We start from the raw sequence: 20,807 nt of genomic DNA, 5'->3' as shown, positions 1-20,807 counted from the left end.
CCAGTTCATTCTGAAGTTCATGTAAAACGCAGCCTGGGATGTTGTCCGGTCCCATGGATGCTATGTTTTTGGCTTTAGAGAGTGCAGCTTTCACCTGCATAGTTGTGATTACAGGGACTCTGCATTCTTCCAGTATAGATATGGGTCCTTTAGGTGGTGAGGGGGGGGGGGGTAAAGTTAGCACTGAACCTATCTGCCAGGATGTTGGCAATATCAGTTCGTTCTGTAATTTTCATGCCTTTGTGCTGTAACTCAGAGCAGATCTGGGTGTTGCCATTGAGATTCTTGACATAGCTGTAGAATGCTTTGTGGTTGTCCTTGGAATTAGTGGCAATTTTATTTTCGTAGCTAGCTTTGGAGGATCTTATAAGGGATCTCAGCTTCTTACTGAGGCTGACCAGGGAGCTCCTCCACTCATGGGATTTTACTCTCTTTTGCAACAGTTTCTTCCTTCTGTTGTACAGTTTGTTTATGGCAGGGGACCACCAGATTGGCTTCCTTTTTTGGAGGATAGTGTCTTGGTTCTGTTTGGGATAGCACGATCCATGCACTCATGTAGGTGCTTATAGAGCGCATTTGTGTAGGATTCAGCAGTTGTAACTGTATTGTCCATCTGTATGGGTGTCATGAAGTTCACTACTTCTGTCTTAAGAAGCATGAAGTTGGCTTTGGAGAAATTTCTTACTGTGGTTTCCTTAATGGGGGGTGGGGGTGGGATGTGGGTATCGAGGGTGATTAGCTTATGGTCGGATCGGACCAACGAGGAGTTGACTTCAGGTGTGGAACACCGGTCACTCATGTTGGTAATGACTAGGTCTAGGATATTGTTGCCCCTGGTAGGGGTGTGGATAAGTTGATCTAGGGTATTGGAGTTTATGAATTCCAGAAAGCGTTGCGCTAAGGAGTTAGTACATGAGTAGTTTTCCCGGTTAATGGTGGGGTAGTTGAAGTCGCCCATTATTAGGGTGTTTGGTTGAACCCTAATATTTTCTGGTACATCAAGAAAAGAGGAGTGGGAATCCTGGGGCATGGTGGGGGATCTGTAGCAAGCTACAATTTAGATTGCAGTTTTGCCAAGGGTTGCACTTGGATAACCTCGGATGCATTATGCTGAGCAACTAGCCTGGAGGTGTGGATATCCTTACTGAATATGGACACACCCCCACCTTTGGTGTTTCGGTCCAGGTTAGATGGCCGAAAAGTGTGGTATGAGTTATAGCCTAGTAGTGCAGGGGTGCTCTCTGGAGCCTTGAACCAGGTCGCAGTCACTGCATAGATATCGATGTTCTCCATTTTAAGGAGTGCCTCCAGTGAGTGCATTTTGAAATTTAGACTTCTAGCATTGAGTAGCATTACCCTCAGTTTTTGCTTACCTGTTCCTGTTATGGTGGTGAATTTGTTACTTGACCCCTGCGTAAAAAAGGCACAATAGGGGCAGCAAGAGGCTTAGCCAGTATCCAGAATCCTAGGGGTGACAGGTGCAGGCCATCTGTGACAAAGCATCGTGGTCTGTCGACCATGTCATCCCAAGCAGTCAGATACTGGATCCCCTTTGAATGACACCAGAAGCTTAGCCAATTGTTGAAATCAATCATTTTGTCCTTGTACTGCGGTATCATTCTGGGCGATGGCAGAATGCTACTCAGGGCTAGGGTCATACCTGCCTGGGCTACAAGATCGCAGAGCTCTTCCATGTCTCTTTTCATGTAGTCCAGGGAGGTACGTCTCAGGTCATTCACATTAACATGGACAATGACAGAGTCATATTTGTACTTGTTGTGGAGTGACCTGAGTGTGTGGGTTATGTGGCAGATCCTGGCACCCGACAGGCAGCTGACAGTAACCTTCTCCTTGTTTAGCCTGGTGAGTGGGACATCAGTGTGCCTGACTGTAGAGTCACCTATGACTAGTGTGTTGGGTATGTTGTTTTGCCTTATTGGCTGTGTTTGAGTGGCACACTGAATCTGTGGGCTATGTGTCATTTGGGTTGTGTTGGGGGATGGAGGTTGCTTGTGTTCCTGCTTTGGAGGTCTCTGTTGCTTAGGCAGATTATTATTGAGAGCCTCCGCGAATGTTTTTGAGTTTCTATGTGTGGATTTTGGTGGTGTAGACGTAGTGAGACTATCGGATGAGTGTGGTGTGGTGCAAATGTTTACCTTCTCCTCATGACTGTCAGGTTCAGTCTTGGTTGGTGAGAGCTTTACCTCCAGTTTGGCTAGATAAGTGCATCTCTCACAGGTTGTAGTGTTGGGTGGTAGGAGGAGAGGGTTGTCTGTGTACATGAGGCAATTTCTACATTGCCTCAAGATGCCCAGATTCATCAGATAGACAGGGGAGAACACTGGGAGCTAACCCTTGGACATGCCTGAATAAAAAACTATTTTCCTCTAGATAAGTGAGGAAAGTGAGTACAAGAGCTGTTTTTTCTCAACTCCAGGGAGAAAAGTAAGTACAAAAACTGTTTTCCTTTAGGTAATGAGGAAGATTGAGTGCTATAGTAATTAGTAGCTTATTTAGTGCTTACAAGTTCTGAACAAGTGCTGAGTATGAATAAGCAAATTTAAGGATCAATGATACACTACATTCATGATATAGTGGGTATAGGCACATGTAGATGTCACTCGCCCTCATACTGGGCACCAGGTTTCCTCCCATGCTGAGGATATCAGCTAGAAACCTGACTGTAAAGGAAAAGAAAGTTGTGCCATCCTCAGTTCCTTTTTGCCGTAACAATGGACAATCACCAGTCTCATTAGGTGAATCGGTCATTATCAGAAAAAAAAAACATAAGTACCCTGTTTTGATACTTGTCTTATTGTATTTTCCATTGTATAACTGTTTTTCTGATAAATGTGATCTTTTGGAGTTTTTTCTTAGTAGTTAATGTTGTCCCCAGGAAAATGTCATCAATAAAGAGTGCCTGGAAAAGGAATACCCAAAAAATGGTCATTTACAGTGTTTAGTTTGCCTTGGGGGAAAATAACAACATATACATTTTGGGGACTGTAAAACCTTTAATGAGAAATCTCTGTTTAGATGAGTTAAAAATCTTAAAGTGTTTATAGAGCATAGGTGATATTGCTGGACAAGGGGCACCCCTTTTTCCTTACTCAGACAAACATCTACTAGGTCCAAATGAAAAAAAATTTTAAGGAGTCATACAGAAAGCACTAACAATACAAAATGGAGAGAAACAAGAAAGCAAAATTATTTATGGGAAGTAGAGGGGGGAAACCATAGAGATGCCACCAATCCAGTTCAGGTCATAAGGTTGTGGTCCGAGGGAGGCAAAGGTTTAAGGGCCACTACTTTGATAGTTAGCTTGCTTATGTCAGGCCCTCCAGAGTCAGACAGCAGGCTAGAAACTTAATTGAAAAGGCATGCCTCAGAGAACTTCTCTGGTGCATCCTAGGTGTATATGTGATCCAAGGTACCCACAGACGACACTGGACTTTCCTATGAGTATAAAAAGTTCTATATTTCGTAACCAACCTTTACACAATAATTTCTTCACTTCTTTCAGATTTTCCATTGAATGTAGTTCTGCTTCCATGTTTATACTTTTCAATATGGCACTTAATCTCCACCTGCCCATGGCACAGATTCAGCCCCTGCACAGTATAACCTTTAAGATTTGCAGGTGCTGCCACAACTGCCTGTTCTTAACAATCAAGGCATTACTGCTCAAATTAAAAGAAAGACTGGACCACTACTCTGCAGGGATATCATATTCAGAACTATGAGAGGAGAATTTGGCTCACTGACCAGATCCACTCTCCTGTGCAGAGTAATATCAATGGTGTTGATATTATTTCATCCTGAATCCCCTACCAAAGATGTCATCTTTGGGGAGATAGTGAATCTCATGAGGAAATGCTTCCTATGATAACTTAAGGCTTCTGACATACAGTGGAGGTGCGCAGGGCTCCTTGGGACTCTTACCTTCTACTGTTTCATCTGTTGGACAAGCTTTTGACAACATCTCACTGGAATCATCCAAGCAAGATGACTACAGACTTACCTGTGGCAGATGCATTTGTATCTATGAAGCTTCCAGAGCTTCTAAGCTGGTACCAGAGTTAATATTCTCCTTAATGATAGGAAGAGTGTGTGACATATTTGATAAGACACATATGCACATCTGCAGTTTTAGGGATCTTGCCTGTAACTTGCCAGAGCTACCTCTTGTAATATCTAGGGGACATATTAAAGCAGACTGAAGACACACTTAAGGAGATTTCTAATCACTTTATTGGGAAAGCATCACCAGGCTAACTCGAACTGCTGCAATGGTATGGAAGTAGCTGATTAAATGCTTTTGTGATATATTGAACACATATGCCAGTGCAGTTGCCAGAGGTACAGTAATTCGTAGCCATGCATGACGTAGTTTTCAGCCCTAAAAAAGACATTAAGTGTCACATTTTGACTCCACCTTTGAGGAGAAAAAATGTCTTTGAGACTCCGTCATAATACATCTTTAAAAAAATACAGGAGAAAGGAAAAACTTGCATCATATAAAACAGCTTTTCCATCCTCATAGTTACCTTATTAACTAATGTCTGTTTTAAAGAAATCAGTCCAGCACAGACCAATATAGACCAAGGTGGTATTTCAAGAAAAAGAAACCAACACAGAGTAATAAAAACAACCAGTTCAAACACAAGACCATGAGCCAGAATGTAGGCCTCCAGCAACTAATACTGATACCTTCCTATTCTGAATACCTCCCATTGCCTCTTCTCTGCACCTCTTTTACCCCTTCATACCCTCTTTTGAGAAAAATCACTTGTTTGGAGAAAGATAATTCCCCTTCAGCTTGGATAAATGGGTACAAGAAGTAGTAACTTCTGGCTTTGCAACAGACTTCCTAAAGTTTTCTTTCTTTTGAACTTACCACCTCTGTCAATCAAAGTCATATGTACCAGATCAAGCCTGGTCTTTTACAGTTTCTGGAATCCAAGGCTTTAGAGGTAGTCCCAACATCAGACCAAGCAAAATATTTCTGTTCAAGACTCTTTCTGCTACCCAAAAAACATTTTTTCAGCTGTGAAAGTATTAACAGTTGCCCTGCAGTGTCTTCATCTGCTGTTGTTAAAATATGTCCTCCTGGTTACCCTGTGCATGAAAGCTGCATATCTCCATATTTCTGATCATAAAGCTAATGGAGAGGAACCTTTCAGTCACAGTTCTCACTTTATTTTTGCCATTTAGCTTTTGCATGTAGTCCAGAGTCTTTACGGAATATCTGTCACTTGTTTTCATTGTAGAGATCCCCTCTATAGTGTAAATTCACCATATATGGGGAATAGTTGCAGGTGGATCTCCACCCATTTGGCAAGGTTTCCCAGAGTAACGGACATCCCTAGGGAAAGGGCTGCTTCTGTTGCAGTTTTCAGGAGGTAGGCCTGGCTAATATTTCCCTTGCCATAGGCTGTCATTTGGCAAACTCTGAATGCCTTTTCAAAGAACTACCCATTATTTGGGCCTGTCAGTCAAGAAGTTGCCTGGAGTCCATTCCCTTACCAAGGCATTGGCAGTGTTTTGTGACATCCTGACATAAACCATGTAGCACACCAATCGATGTCTGTGTTAACATGGGTAACAGCAGACTGAGAGTGGATGGCAACTTTGCACATCTGATGACTGAGTCCTAATGCTGCTCATAAATCAGTACCTGGCTGTGAAGTGTAACAACTTAACCCTTCATTCCTCCCCTTCCCTTCAAATGCCAGGATCACTAGTTGAACCTTAGTTGCTTGGGATGTAGTTGTGAATCCTTCCCTTGCACTACAGAGCCAGGCATGGATCAAATGATGATGACTGACACAGTCTACCCCTTCCTCTTATGCTGTGATATGGAGATGTCTGGTGCACAGTTTAACTTGGCCACACACTTCCCATCATAGCCTTTAACTAAGAGTGCATGCATGTCTTTGTTGCACAGCACTGCCACTGTGTGATCACTGCCAGCATGCATAGCTGTACCAGGTGCCAGCATGTCACCTGTGCTGCCATTTGCTGAGCTGTATGGTCAGATAGTGAGCGTCTCTCAGCTGTTTCTTCCACAGGCGGTACAGTGAGCATTCTCTCAGTCATAAACAAGCCCCTCTGACAGCCTGTGAAAGAGTCTTTTCCTTGTTGCTCTTACCTCAGTCAGGCGTTTCTTTGAATTGCAGGCCATTATGAACAGAAAGCCTTTTGCTTCTTTTCATAGATATAGGGCATAATTGAAGGAACAGACTTCTGGCAAGATGATAATGATGGCCTCTAGACTATCTCTAAATCAAGTCATCCATGACTGGCTCTGTGGTGCTGGGGATGGATTCTCAACTGCATCCCAAGCAACTGAGAGTCAACTAGTGATCCTGCCATTAGAAGTGTGTGTGTGTGTGTGTGTGTGTGTGTGTGGGGGTGAAGAGTTGTAACCTAAGCTCACTGTTTGTGCCTTTTGGGGTGGAAATGCCTGGGGGGAACTCCCCGTGCCACCATCCCATTCCACATCCCTCCCCTATGCTCAACAGGAACATGCAATAGAGACAAAGAAAAGGAAGAAGAAAAACCTCAGACCGACCTGGATGGCTGTCTACGTGATGACGCATCCTGGTTGACCCTCCTGGTGATAGGGAAAGAATTGGTTAAGGAGGATGCTAATCATTGATAGATAGTGAGAGCAAACAGTTCAAGTCCCTCATTTAATACTTTCCTACCACAAACATGAAAATAAGGGTATAAGTTTTTGCACATCTTAAATGTGCCCAATCAACTAAGGTGTAATAACAGAAATTTTATGCTGCTTGGATACTACATTGTAAATGGCCCTAAATGAGGTCTGTATCTTTATTTTGAACTCAGATTCATGCTGACAGCTGTCTATCTCTCAAGAAAGGCTAACAGTTTCTCTATAACTGTAAAGACATCCCTTTTTCTTCTCAGTGTATTTGAATTACTACATGTTCCTATCATCTACCTTTAGCCATCAGCACAAGACTTAATAGTCACAGTTCTCTTAGATATGCCAACCACAGAGCCATCTCTATAGCAAGACCTCTGTTTGTCTACTTAAGGTCCTTCTCCCAAACTTGCCCTGCAGTGTGCAGAATATATTACCATACAACCTTATAACCATCTTGTCACTTCAAAACAGAACATATACCAAACGCTTCTTCATGGCCGAACTGATTGCCAACAACCCACAGCATAGAAAAGAAGGATACAAACCACAGAGCTAAATAAGCAGCAAAGAAGGAATTCATGTAAAAAGTTATAAAGATTGACGTGGATTTTTTTAATTCCATTTGTACTGAATCACAATGAAGAGCAATCAAGTGATGTTTTGAAGTGAACAAAATTCCACCTTTATACACACTTGGAAAATGTTGCTTTATTTTTATTTATTTATTTATAGCTTCTGCTGTCTATGTTAGTTTCTTTTGAGGTGGTTGGTAATCATACTGACTAGAGGAATTTTGTATTGGGCATGAGGGAACTTCCCCTACCCTTTTCCAGCACTAAGTGGCGCTAGGGAAACTACCTGTGCTTGAAGAAATGGATGAGAAATGTGACAGCTGTGATGTTTTCCTGATAGTGGCAGAGCTAGAAAGTAAAGATGTACATTTTTGTCTGAGAACATGTAAATTAATGAAAATTTTCCGTGTGGCTTAGAGGATGAGGTACTGTTAAGATATTGTGGAAAAAGGGACCGGAGAACAAATAGAAGAATCGGAATTATGTGCATTGAGAGTGTAGAAATTCGACAAGAGGAGGTGCATTTTGTAATAGCTGCTTAGGTGGTATGCAAGAGGAGACACACTCAGCCGGTGGAGTAGCTGTTTTACTGGTGTATTTTCTAATGGGGCTTTAAAAAGAGTATAGTCTGACTCTTCATTTGCAGCAGGCAGATACAAAGGGAATGGAGAGGTCCAATACAGCAGCTGTGAGTGCAACAGACAGAAAAGTAGTACCAGTAAATACAGCAGAACAAAGAAAAGAACAGATAATGCCAGAGTCAGGACCTACAGGATATAAAAGGAGACCTCTGGTAAGAATAAAGGTAAAAAAAAAGAAGCTATACACAAATTTGAAATACTGGGCAGTGTGCTATTACGTTTAGGTTATGATATCAAGCTCATTAGACCTTTAAGATTCATATAATGAAAGCTTTTGTGAAGTAACTTTTGAATCATTTTATTAGCTGAAAAATGTTTTAATGAATGTGAAAAAAAGTTTTAGTAGCCCCTGGAAGGATTACTTATTTCAAAACATAAGAGTGCAGTCAAAAAGGAAGGTATCAGAATGCCATATAATAATCAAAAATTAATTGGAATATTTTTGAAAATGTCAGAAAGTACATGAAATAAAAAGAAGAACAGATAATAGAAAAGTTTGGACTGGGGCATTAGTAATGTGGCTAACTATATTGAATATAACTAAGTGTAGCATATTTAAAAGTGGTAATCCTTAATGGGATAAAGTGTGTCCGATATTGGCAGAAACTTAAAGCATGTTCTTTTTTTGTGAGAAATGGTTACACTTGGTTAAAGATTGTTATAAAAGAAGGGATGGGCAATGTGGGAAATTTGGGCATTCTGCAAATATTTTTAAGTTACTGTGTAGCAATTGTGGATGTAAGGACCATGTATAGTTTGATTGTTCTAGTTTCACGGAGGAAAGGACAGACAGTCAAACAGATGATACAAAAGAAAATGATGTGACATAAATAGGAATGAACAGAACATGGAGCAGGTTGGGGAAGGAAATGAAATTCAAGAACAAGTAATAGAAGTAAGGTAGGAGATCGGAAGTGAAGTAAGTGATGACAGAGAAGAAGAATCCTTGGGTAGTAAAAGGAATGAATCAGGGTAGAAAATAAATTTTCAGCATTGTAACTTGATGGAGGGTTAGAGGAGGAAATAGAAATGGTGTCAGAGAAATAATCAATATTACTGTCAACCTGTCAGTTTTTGCATTCGTATTAACAGCTTTTTGTTGTCGCCTCACAGTTAGACGTTGCTCGTTCGATTCTCAGAGTGTCTTCTGTGTGGCGACATGCGTGAATGGGCATTCCTTCTTTGAAGGTTGTGCGTTAGGCCCGGCAAACCAGCACGTCAAAATCTACTTCCAATCATTAGCGGACCGGAGTTCCGCTGTGGCGACCCCTAACCGGGAAAAGCCGAAAGAAACAAATTAACATCTTTTTTCAGCATTCTTTTTCTTCATCTCACTCTATGCCCGATGGATTTTAATGGAAAGAAACAAGTATGAGCTTAATAAGGATGGGGTTTTCATTTATGGGAAGGAAGACCTCCCAAACCTCTTGTATCAGAGGCACATGGGAGATCACTCTGTGGAAGGTCTAGCTTTGCTGGAGTTTTCATTTTGTTTTTACTGATTGGTTTTTCAGTGACCTTCTCACTGATTGGTTTAATTTATGGGAAGGATGACCTTCTCACTGATTGGTTTAATTTATGGGAAGGAGGAAAGGCATGCAGAAGAAAATAAAATATGAATATAATGGGGAAGGTGTTGTAATGTATAAGCAGGACAAAGTTATGGAAATAGTGATGAGATATGTAAAGAGAATGTTTGAAGAAAGCAATGTGAAAGAAAGTTACTAGAGGCTGAGCATGTTAGAGAAGGATTTGGTTAAAAAATAGAAAGGGTGCAAAAAGAAGTGAATAAGAAGTTAGCACTAGGACATAATGATCTGACTCATGGATTTTATGAAGAAAAAGTAGATTTTTTTGTGTGTGTAATGAGTGAGTGGTGGAGAGTGATATTCTACAGGAAAAAGATATGTAGAGAGGTGATAAAATGTATATGGAAAAAGGGAGAGAGAGATATTTTTTAAAAACAAATGAGGCATATTACATCGAAGAATGCCAATTATAAGTTATTTATGAGAATATTACATAAAAGATTTCAGGAGATGATATAGGAATTTATAAGAGAGAGATGTATGGGGTTAAAGAAAGGAAGATTGATCAGATAGTTACAGTGAAAGAATAATGAGCATATTAAGGGGGAAAAGGGGAGGGTAAGTGTGCGTGATATAGCAAAAACATTTGACAGTGTAGTGCAGATATAGATGGAATAGAATGAAATTTTATGAATTTGGTACCTTCAGTATGTGAAAGTTATGGATGTCTGGGATGGTGTCTAGGTGGATAGGAAGAAGAGCTAAGGTCTGTAAAGGGGTGAAGTAGGGTTGACCTTAAAGTATGTATTCCCTTATGATAATTATGAATTCTTTGATGGAGACACATGGGACCAAGACAGAAGAAAAGAGAGAAAATAAGGAGCAGGATGAAATTACAGATGATTTAGTGATGATAGTAAGAAATAGTCTGGATCAAATAAGTAGAGCTAAGAAGTGGTAAGAGATGGGAACTTGTTAGAGAAAAAGATTTCAGATGAATACATAAAAGTAAAGGTTTTGGTGAGGTGGTGAAAATGAATACTATTTATTTTTCTGTGACTGAGATTAGTGCATTAGGGTTTGAGATTTGAAAGTATAACACAGTAATTTTGAATCAATGAAAAAAAATCTTACAAGAAATTAATATGATGTAAATCATTTCTGACAGTGTGGAACAGGAAATAGAAAGTGAAAGGGAATATTTAGTAACCAAAGATGGGTCGCTTGTAATTAGAGAAGGTTATATTACTATGCAGACAGTTTATAAATATGATATTGTAGTGTTAGACGTTTTAGCTGATGTGAACAATAAAGAAGTGAAAACTATTCAGCTGTAAAAGATCCACAGTAATGGAGAGTAGAGAAAAGAAAGGAAAAAGTAAGAGGTATAAGCACAACTGATATAGGAAACCAATCTCAGTAAATATAATTAGTATGATTAATGATATCAGAATATATGCAGGAAGTTAATGGTGTAATAAAGTTATAAATTATGTATGTCTTCTAGATATTAAGCAGTTGGATACTAGTCAGCATGTACAATTTATGGTTGCATATGGCAAAAAGGGTTAGCATTTGAAAAAGCAAATACTCATGTGATGATATGGGCAAGTGTGATGATATGGGCAAGTGCCAGCATAGCCAGCTGGAATTTTGTAAAAATGATATGTCCTTCGAATGTCAACTGATTTATACAAGATGGTTCTGTTACAAATGTATGTGAACTGTATGTTATTTGTATACCAAACTGGTTTGCACAGATGCTTGTGCTGAAAATGTATTTGTGAGGTTTGCTTGTGTTGAAATGCATCGACAGTGTATCCTGCTGAAATGAAGAGAAATGCATATCTATTATTGTAACTGAATTAAATGTATATGTTTTAATAGAGGATACTGACACAGCAGAGGTTAACCAACTAACTTCCTTTAAGAAAAATAAGGGAAATCTAAATGAGCTGTTAACCCATTCAAAGGTACCCCACAGTGCTGAATAGGACCGGGGACACTAGGTCTGGAAAAAGCCTTTGTTCATTAGCTCAGTAAAAAAGGGGAAATCCTGGAAACAGCCATAAACATTTAGATATGTATTGTAGCCGTCTATGCTAAAGTCCTGTCTCAGCTTCAAAGGGGAATACTGCGAGAACTTAGAGTCAGGTGACCAGATGAGGTTATTCTGCCAGCACTCTTGAAAATTATATTTTAGATCTTACAAAGATAAATCTAAGAGTATTGTGTTTTGGGGAATCTAACTAGAAAAACCTTCACTTGCAGCATCTTTCCTTGCGGCAGTAAGTTATCTAGGGAACAGTAATTCTTTTAGATTCAGTCAGGAGTATAGGGACGCTTAGTTTAAGTATTGTTTTTCTTTATTTGTCTGAGTCTGTCCATCAGTGTTCTTTTCAGTACTTCCTGTGATCTGAAATCTCTGGTTTACTGTGAATATATATTCGATAATTTTCATGTTCTTTTATTATTTATTATTAAATATGCTTAAAACCTTTATTGTGACTGATCCTTGTAGAAAGTATCTAACCTTTGAGAGTATTTATATTTATTTGGTGACACTGTGTGGGCCACTCCAGAAGGCCTAGCTGTCTTCGTCAACTACTATCATTTGCATTAGTATTAATATTGCATAGTGTAATTGGATAACATTTGTAAGAACCTTATACTAACTTATTGGTGGCAGTGAATTTACCTTATAGTCTGGGCAAAACTGGCATTGTGGGTAATCTGTGCCAGCCTTTCCCAGGTGTGTGTGTAGCTACTTGGGATAGGGAAATGAAGCACTGGGTTCACAGAGTGGGTGCTTAAGGACTTGGCTTGGAAACTCAGATGAGGACCTAAGCCTACAGCTGTACCACTGGAGAGTCTTACTGGGGACCTGGAGGGAGACAGATATAGAGACATCCAGACATTGGGCTGAGTATGTTCCCCTGTATGCTCTCAAGGGAAATTTTGCTTGATGCAGAGAGGTCTGCATCTGGAAGTACTGAGAGTATCCATTGGTATTCCAACTGCATGTCCCTCACCAGTGTCAGTGGTGGGAATTCAGGCTCCTTGATTACTGGCCCTGTGCTGGGCTGTCACATACTGGTGGCTATCACATATTGGTAACAGTGGTGGCATCACATATTGGTGGCAGTGGTGGGACCATCACATGCTCATATATTGGTAAGCAGAGGTGTGGATATTGATTTTCTGTGGCCTGTAGGCAGGTTCCGCTAAAGAAGGGTGTACACTCAAGCATCCACAAAGTAGACATTCAGAGTTTCATATCATAATAGTTTTATTTATTTGTTAGCTTAGTTAGTCAAGGAGAGCAGGCAAGGTTGTTAACAGAGGTTTATGGCAAGTTGACAAGGAACCAGCTGGCTGAGATGTGCCAAGCCAAAGGACTGGAGCATGCCAGCCTGACTAAAGGGGAAATGATTGCAGCCTTAATCACAGCTGCAGCACACACCAGCAACCAAGAGTATAACCAGTCTGTTGATGGAGAAGTCCAGCTTTCAGAAACAGGATAGTTCAACTTTTCCTCAGTGGACTTAAAAATCCATCTGGAGTTAGAGAGACTTGAACTGGAGGCCAAATGTTTGGAACTAGAATCATCAGAGAGATTTCAGCATTTGTAGGCTGAAGAAAATGAGAGACTGTGGTGTTTGGAAGATGAAGAAAAGGAGAAACAGTGCCAATATGAGAGTGAGATGCTGATTTTTTGCCAGGGTCATGGAGGTAAAGAGGAAGGGAAGAACTAAACCCCAGAAGCAAAAAAGGTCTGTAAATTTCTTCCACAATTTACAGAGGGTGATCATTTGATAGTTTTAGACATTTATTTGAAAGGGTATGTAAACAGTATAATGATGACCAAGAGCTCTGGGTATGGTTCCTAACCCCTTTCTTCCATGGTAAAGCTGTACCTTCTATTTCTAAATTGTCTGATACTGACTCACTAGATTATAATAAAGTTAAGCACTGTTTATTACAATGTTTTAAGTTAACTCCTGAACTTACAGAAAAAAAGTTTTGTGAGCATAGATGCAAGGCAGATAAAAGTGTATGTGATTATATTGCTGAACTAAGTACTTATTTTCATAGGTGGGTGAGTGGGTGTCAGGTCAATACTTTTCAAGGGCTGGCAGACCTTTTGGTTAGGGAAAAAGCCCTTAGCACTTCGGCAGACAGAGAATGCAATTCTGCAGATGAGTTGTGGAAAAAAGGAGACCTATACCTAGCAAGCTGGGCATCACTGCACAGGAAAGGGATACCCAGTGCTATACAAAGATACAAAGGGAACCCATGGTGGGCAGCCTAAACTGCCTCAGCAGAGTCTGCCAGTAACAGGAGAAGCCATTAGTCCAGGTACACAGCCAGGATTATATATATAGATATATATATATATATATATATATATATATATATATATATATATATCCACTGAGGTAAGGTGGGGAAAAAAGGTGGGGGAACCAGCAAGTGGCAATAACAGAATGCCAGTGGAAAGCTGTACCAAGCTACCAGCAGATGGTGCTCATTCCTGTCAGACACAATAAGCTACAGGCAGCTTGGGACGGACACTTCAAGGTTGTAAGGAAGGTCAGTGATGTCAACTACATGGTGGAACTGCTAGGCAGGAGGCAAGGGCACAAATTGTACCATGTTAACATGATGAAGCCTTACCATGGTAGGGAGGCCCTTGTGCTGAGTATTTGCAGTGGGTGGCAGGACGAGTCTGAGGAGATCTATGGCTACATCGATCAAGCCACAAAAATGTCAAGTTATTAAGGTGGAGCCTAGGGTTGCAGGCATATGACATGACAGTTTAATACTATAGTGGGGTCTGCAATGCCAATGTAAATGGAATCTCAGACAGGGTATTGGTTAATGTCTTCCTTGACAGGATCATTTCTCTCAAGCAACATTTCTTCAGGGTCACTTGAGAAACCAGCTTGAGTCTTTAAAGGAGGGAAAGATGTGATGATGTGAGGTATTGTTAGCTGGAGTTATGTAAATAATTATATGTCATTTGTATTTCAAACTGATTTGTACAGGTGCTTTTGTTGAAAATGTATTTGTAAAGCTGCTTGTGTTAAAATGTACCAGCAGTGGGTCATGTTGGACAGCAAGAATTACAACTGTGTGTCAGACTGTATTGTAACTGTTAAAATGAATATATTCTAACAGAGGATACTGGAGGAGAAGAGGTTAATCTCAGTCCAGCTAACTTTGAAAAATAATCTGAAATTAAGTTACCTGAATTAGACCATAAACATAGTATCTCACAGTACCAACAGCAGACAGACATGAAATGTTTGAGAAGCCTGGCTTAGTAGCTCTGTAGGAAGAGCGGAAGTGCTAAAATTGTTTTAGAACTTACAGATGCTGAAATACATCTTCACAAAGCTCTGTGTGTATGTATTATGACACATATGTGCTAGATTCTGGTTCATTTTCTAGTCGGGGGGGTTGTTTGGGAACCACAGAATCAGATAACCAGATGTTATGTCATTCTATAGCCAGTACTGAAATTATTTTAGATATTAGTGAATGATGGGATAGAGACACTTAGCAGTCTGTTTGTGAAACCTGACAAAGAAGGACCACTCAACCACGTCATCTTGCCTTACTGTAGTAACTAGTGGACAGTCATTCTTTAGATCAGTCAGGAAAATATAGTGAAATTAGTTAAGCATTTTTTTTGTATCTATGTGAACCTTTCCATCTGTGTTATTTTTAAATAGTCCCTCTGACTGAAAACTCTAGTGTTTATTGTAAATAGATGTTTAGTATTTTTATGTTATTTTATTATTTATTAAATATATTTAAACTTTTCATCGTGGCTGGTCTTTTAGAGAATATTTTAATCTTTGAGAGTACTTATATTTATTTGATGACACTGTGGCTGGTCCTGAATGCCTTGCTGTTTGGTCAAAATTACCATTGGTATTAGTATTAATTTTCACTCAGTATAATTGGGTACCCTGGTAAGAGTCTTAGAGTAGTTAGCTTAGGGGGTGTTCTGGTGGCAGTATATCTGGATCTACTACTTTATAACAAATTTTCCCTTAACCGAAAATGAAAAGTAGAACCCTACTTCAACAAAAGTGCACTTCAATGAAAGTGCAGTTTCACTGACGTCTAGGCACCCGATCACCTCACAAATAAAAAAAATATATAACAAAAACATGCTTTTGCAAGGGAGCAAGCCCCCCTGCACCCCCACACCCCACTACTTAAATATACCAACTCCAAGATCTGCACCCCCACACCCCACTACTTAAATATACCAACTCCAAGATCGCACTACAGCGAGGAAAAGGGAATATTCCCATTCTGCGCTGTATTGTAATCTCTGTAGTCAGTTTTCAAAGTTTCATTACTTCTCACAAATGGGTTCTTACAAGTGAAGTTCTCAGTACTGAAACTTTGACCAAAAACAGTAGACCCATATAACTACCTTATAGCCTGAGAAGAGGTGGTAGAGGTAGTTAAGTTGTGCCAGGGTTTCCCAGGTGTGTGTGTGTGTGTGTGTGTGTGTGTGTGTGTGTGTGTGTGTGTGTGTGTGTGTGTGCCAAAGCTCAAAAAGAGTGCTTATGTCAGCTACTTTGAACAGGGACACTGAGAGCACTGATTTCATGGAGAGGGTGGTGGAGGACTTGGCTTGGAACACCTGGCTAAGGACTTAACTCTATAGCTGTGTCAGTGAGGCTGTCTTATTTGGGGCCTGGAGAAAGAGAGAGGGAAACGCAGCCCCAAGATGGGTGTCCATTCCCTGTGTACTCTTTAGGGAAATTGTGCTTGGTACAAAAAGCTGCTTCTGGAAGTACTGTGTGTATCTATTTTTGTTCCAAGCGAACATCCCTCATTGGTGTCTGTGGTGAGGCTTGAGACTCCTATCAGTGACAGGATTGGATAGAATGGGTATAAAATTTACAAATAAATGACAGAAGAACAAAAGAAATATTTATGTAAGATGAAAGAAGTTAGATAAGGTTTGATCGGATTGATGTGTAACAAAGGGAAAAGGAATGTTAATGTAATTAGATAATTTTGTTGAACAATGCTTATTATAAAGTAATTATGAACACTGCACAGAAACATTTGAGATAACATTTGGGATTTCATAGCAGGGAAAATCTATGGCATGAAGAAAGGCAGAGTAAAGAAATGCTGATTGTAATGAAAGGGTCTGCTGACAGCTTCCTTTATGAAGGGACTGATAGAAATTAGTCATATGTGACATCTGTAAGGCATGGTTTTGGACTTGAACATTTATGGAACATGTTGGGTAGTTATGGTATTAGTAGTAAAATTGTGCAATTTATTAGCCGCTTTACAAATCAGTAAGTGTTAGAATTGCAGTTTGTGGGTATATAACAGGATTACAATTAAAGGAAGTGTTGCATGGGGATGGGCATTAAGTAGCATGTATTTGCCTTGGTAATAAATGCTGTAGCCCCTCAGGTCATGAATAAGATGCAAGGCATAAGTATGCATCTACAAAGATAGAAATGTAATTAATACAAAGATAGAAATGTCATTAATAATAGTATATTCATATGATAAAGCTTTGTTAGCTAAAATAAGAACTGGGTGACAGAATTAGTAACAGAGATAGAAAGGTGTTTGAAGCATATGAATGGACTGGGTGAAATTGTAGAGGTAGGTGATATATATATTTATAGGGACAAAATATTACTTTTCCTGGAATAAGAGTTGATAAAAGAGATGTTATAAACAGTAGTAGGCATGTTTGAAGAAATACATATTGTGGTTAAAGTTATGAAAGTCTTTTAGTCTATTAATATATATATATATATATATATATATATATATATATATATATATATATATATATACACACACACACACACACACACACACACGTCTATATATATATATATATATATATATATATATATATATATATATATATATATATATATAGATTCACTTCAGAAGACTGAAAATCCAAAATCTTGAATTTCAAAAGACTGAGACCAAAATCTTGAAAGTTCAAAAGACTGAAACTCAGAATACTGAATCTCAGAATACTGAAAACACAGGATACCAACACTTACTATATTCCAGTACAACTACATACAGAAACAAGTAAAAGATAAACTGTTTACCACTTCTCCAAGTATAGGTAGGGGGGCAAGCCCCCCAGTACCCCCCACACCCCCTGCTACTTAAATGTATCAACTCCAAGATCACACTCCACAGAACAAAATGGCAAACATACCATTACATATTTCATAACTGCCTTTTGTAACCTTAGTCATGTTCCTTTCTAACTTGCTATACTACAACATAACTAATGTTAATGTGGTGAAGTATGATCTCGGAGTTGATATATTTAAGTAGCAGGGGGTGTGGGGGGTGCAGCCCACCTGCTTATACTTGGAGAAAAGTAATATGGTTTGTCTTGTATTTGTTTCTGTATCTACTTCTGCTGGAATATAATAAGTGTTGGTATCCTGTGTGTTTTCAGTATTCTGAGATTCAGTATTTTGAGTTTTCAGTCTATTGAACTTTCAAGATTTTGGTCCCAGTCTTTTGAAATTCAAGATTTTGAGCTTTCAGTCTTCTGTATATATATATATATATATATATATATATATATATATATATATATATATATATATATGGTTCCCGTTTAGAAATGCGAATTGAAATATGCTCGAAACGCAAAATCACGACACTGTAAGCGCGAAAGCCGAGAATCCCGAGAATGCAATATACCGAATAGCACCAGACAACACGTACGGCACATACACATATCGAAATAAATCCCGAATAAACCCCAAACACTTCATTAAAGAAAGTAGAAGTATCCCTTATGTCCAAAATAATAAATAAATAAGGTATCTGCGGCAAAACAACCGTCGTGCAGGAAAACGAAATACAAACACGTCCTGAACTGAAACCTTCAATACCACGTCCACTCGTACTACTGATCAATCTGCACAGTAGTAAACGTAACATCCCGTAGTCCTCATACTTTCAATAATCTAATATAAGAGATTATTTTAAGGAATGCATCAAGCAACGCATGGTACCTAAAGGATTATGCAAGGCACAATATCCCACAGGCTTAGAAGGTAATTCACCATTTCATATGAATTTAAATCTGATTCGGCCTTTGTCAGGTACAAGTTTGATTATACTAGGATTTTTTCCTGTATTGATCAGTACATAGCTAAACTAAAGGCCACTAAAGTTAAAAACAACTTCAACGAGATCGAACTGCTTATGATACAGGCACAGCCTACCCACCAACCCACCATCTCAGTCATGACTTTCAGGTAATTTTCATTACACTGGGCCAATAAGCAAAGGTGAAAACAGACTAACCACCACCAAACCCACCCCTGAAGCTGATGGGAACCCAGAAGTGAATCCAGTTAGGAGAAGTGAATGAATAAGAAACCAGGGTTACAACATGAATGCTGATGGAGTAACAAATCCTCAAAGCCAACAAAATGTTTGGGATCCCAACCAGATGGGAGTGATTCCCAAACAGAAGAACAAATCCCAGAAAAAGAGGAGGAACCAGAAGTTTTACAAGCGGAAACGTTAGAGCTGGGGTTAAATAATAACCTGGACATTATCACTAATGTAACAGGTGACTTTAAGATTTTGAATTATTCTTCTGTTTGTGTAGCACCTCAGTTGGTGTAATTACTGGCTAAAGGATATATCTTTGTTCCAAGGAAGAACCTAAATCTGCCTAGGACAATTATGGACTTTAAGTGGTTCATTAGGAAACTTAATTTAAAAGTCCTTTTAGGGGACAATTTTAATGCAGAGAACAATCCTATTCATGTTGGTCGTACATTTAATCCATCAAGCCACCCAATGCTACAGTCTTTGGAATGGCTTTGTGATTTGGATTTATGCTCTGCCTGTACTAAGAGAAAGAAAGGGTTTAATATTAATAATAGTTTCCAACCAAATGTTTCCAAACAAGAATGGGAAGCCTTAAATTTGTTAAGAGTTGCTGATGTGAGGGTCAGTAAACCAGACAAGGGAGGAGGGTTAACCATCATGGATAACTGGGACTACACAGCCCGAATGCGTGAGATCTTAGCCACGGAAGCATACCAAAAAGTATCTCTAAATGAACTTAATATAGCTCATCAGCGCATAAAGGGCCAAATAGAAGAGTTGTATCTAGAAGACAGGATAGATATAACTTATTATAACTGTATGTGTATGCCATTCCCACAAATACCAGTACTATTCGGTATTCCTAAAATCCATAAGGATTTAGCCAATCCACCAATGAGACCATTAGTTGATGCTCGTAATTCAATCACCTACCCCAGTGTGAAAATTGTAGATTCAATTTTAAAGAAGTACCTGATCCATGAAAAACAGATTTGTAAGGATTCATGGTCCTTTCTTCATAAAATCAGCGAATTACAGTTCGATAAGGACCATAGTTTATTCAAAATCGATGTAAAAGATTTATATACCTCAATCCCACATGAGAAAGGTTTGAATGGATCAGGTTATCATTGAATAGAAGTGGCGCACCAAGTAGGGAGATTGAATTGGTAACAGAGTTGTTAGACTTAATACTTTCTAACAATTTTTTCCTCTTTGATAAAGAATATTACCTGCAGAAAATCGGGGTGGCCATGGGCTTACTGTGTAATGCAAGTGTAGCCAACTTCATCATGGCCCATTGGGAATCTGAGTTTATTTTTAAGGTAGACAGCATCAGAGAAGATATCCTTTTTTACACTCGATTCTTGAATGATATCTTCATTATCATCAAGGGAGATATAGGTAAAGCCACCTTCGTGGTTAATTATTTCAAAAATACAACTGACTTCTTGAAATTTACATTTAATTTCAATAATGTTGAGATCACTTACCTCAACATCAGCCTGAGGAAAGATTATCCCAATCAGAGTTATGTGGCCAAGGTATATAGGAAAAGTACATATTCTAATTCTTTTCTACACATTTCCAGCAGTCACCTTTACTATCAAAAACGATCAGTTGTCAAAGGACAGCTAGTAAGGGCAGCTAGGATTGTCACTTTAGAGGATGATTTTAACTCTGAATGTATGACATTGAAAAGGATGTTCATCAGTTGAGGTTACCTGAGTAATTTAGTAGAGTCCCTGATAAGCGAGGTAAAATTAAAGAGAAGTAAAGGAATATGTACTCCTATCTTGAGCGCAACTAGTGATACTAATCACATTGTAGAGAGAGAGCAGCTCATTATTATCCCAAAATCAATGGTGGACAAACCCAGTGATTTTATGCTGAGCTTAATTACAATTTTTAGTGCAGATAGTCAAATGGTGAGATTCATTGTAGGTAAGAATTGGGACATATTAAATAGTGACTTAGAAGTGTTCCAGAAAATAGGGAG

General features: G+C 39.1%; 1 protein-coding gene across 2 annotated transcripts in view; it reads left to right on the top strand.

Moving 5' to 3' along the window:
• The window catches only part of TRIM3 (tripartite motif containing 3), a 1,155,987-nt gene that overhangs the window by 1,117,966 nt on the left and 17,214 nt on the right, over positions 1 to 20,807 (top strand). The gene's annotated exons all lie outside the window — the stretch shown is intronic.

Source organism: Protopterus annectens, chromosome 5.part0 (assembly GCF_019279795.1).
Source record: "Protopterus annectens isolate FY-2018-M chromosome 5.part0, PAN1.0, whole genome shotgun sequence".
Classification (NCBI taxonomy): Eukaryota; Metazoa; Chordata; order Ceratodontiformes; family Protopteridae; genus Protopterus; species Protopterus annectens.
This window is presented reverse-complemented; position numbering and strand designations above follow the sequence as displayed.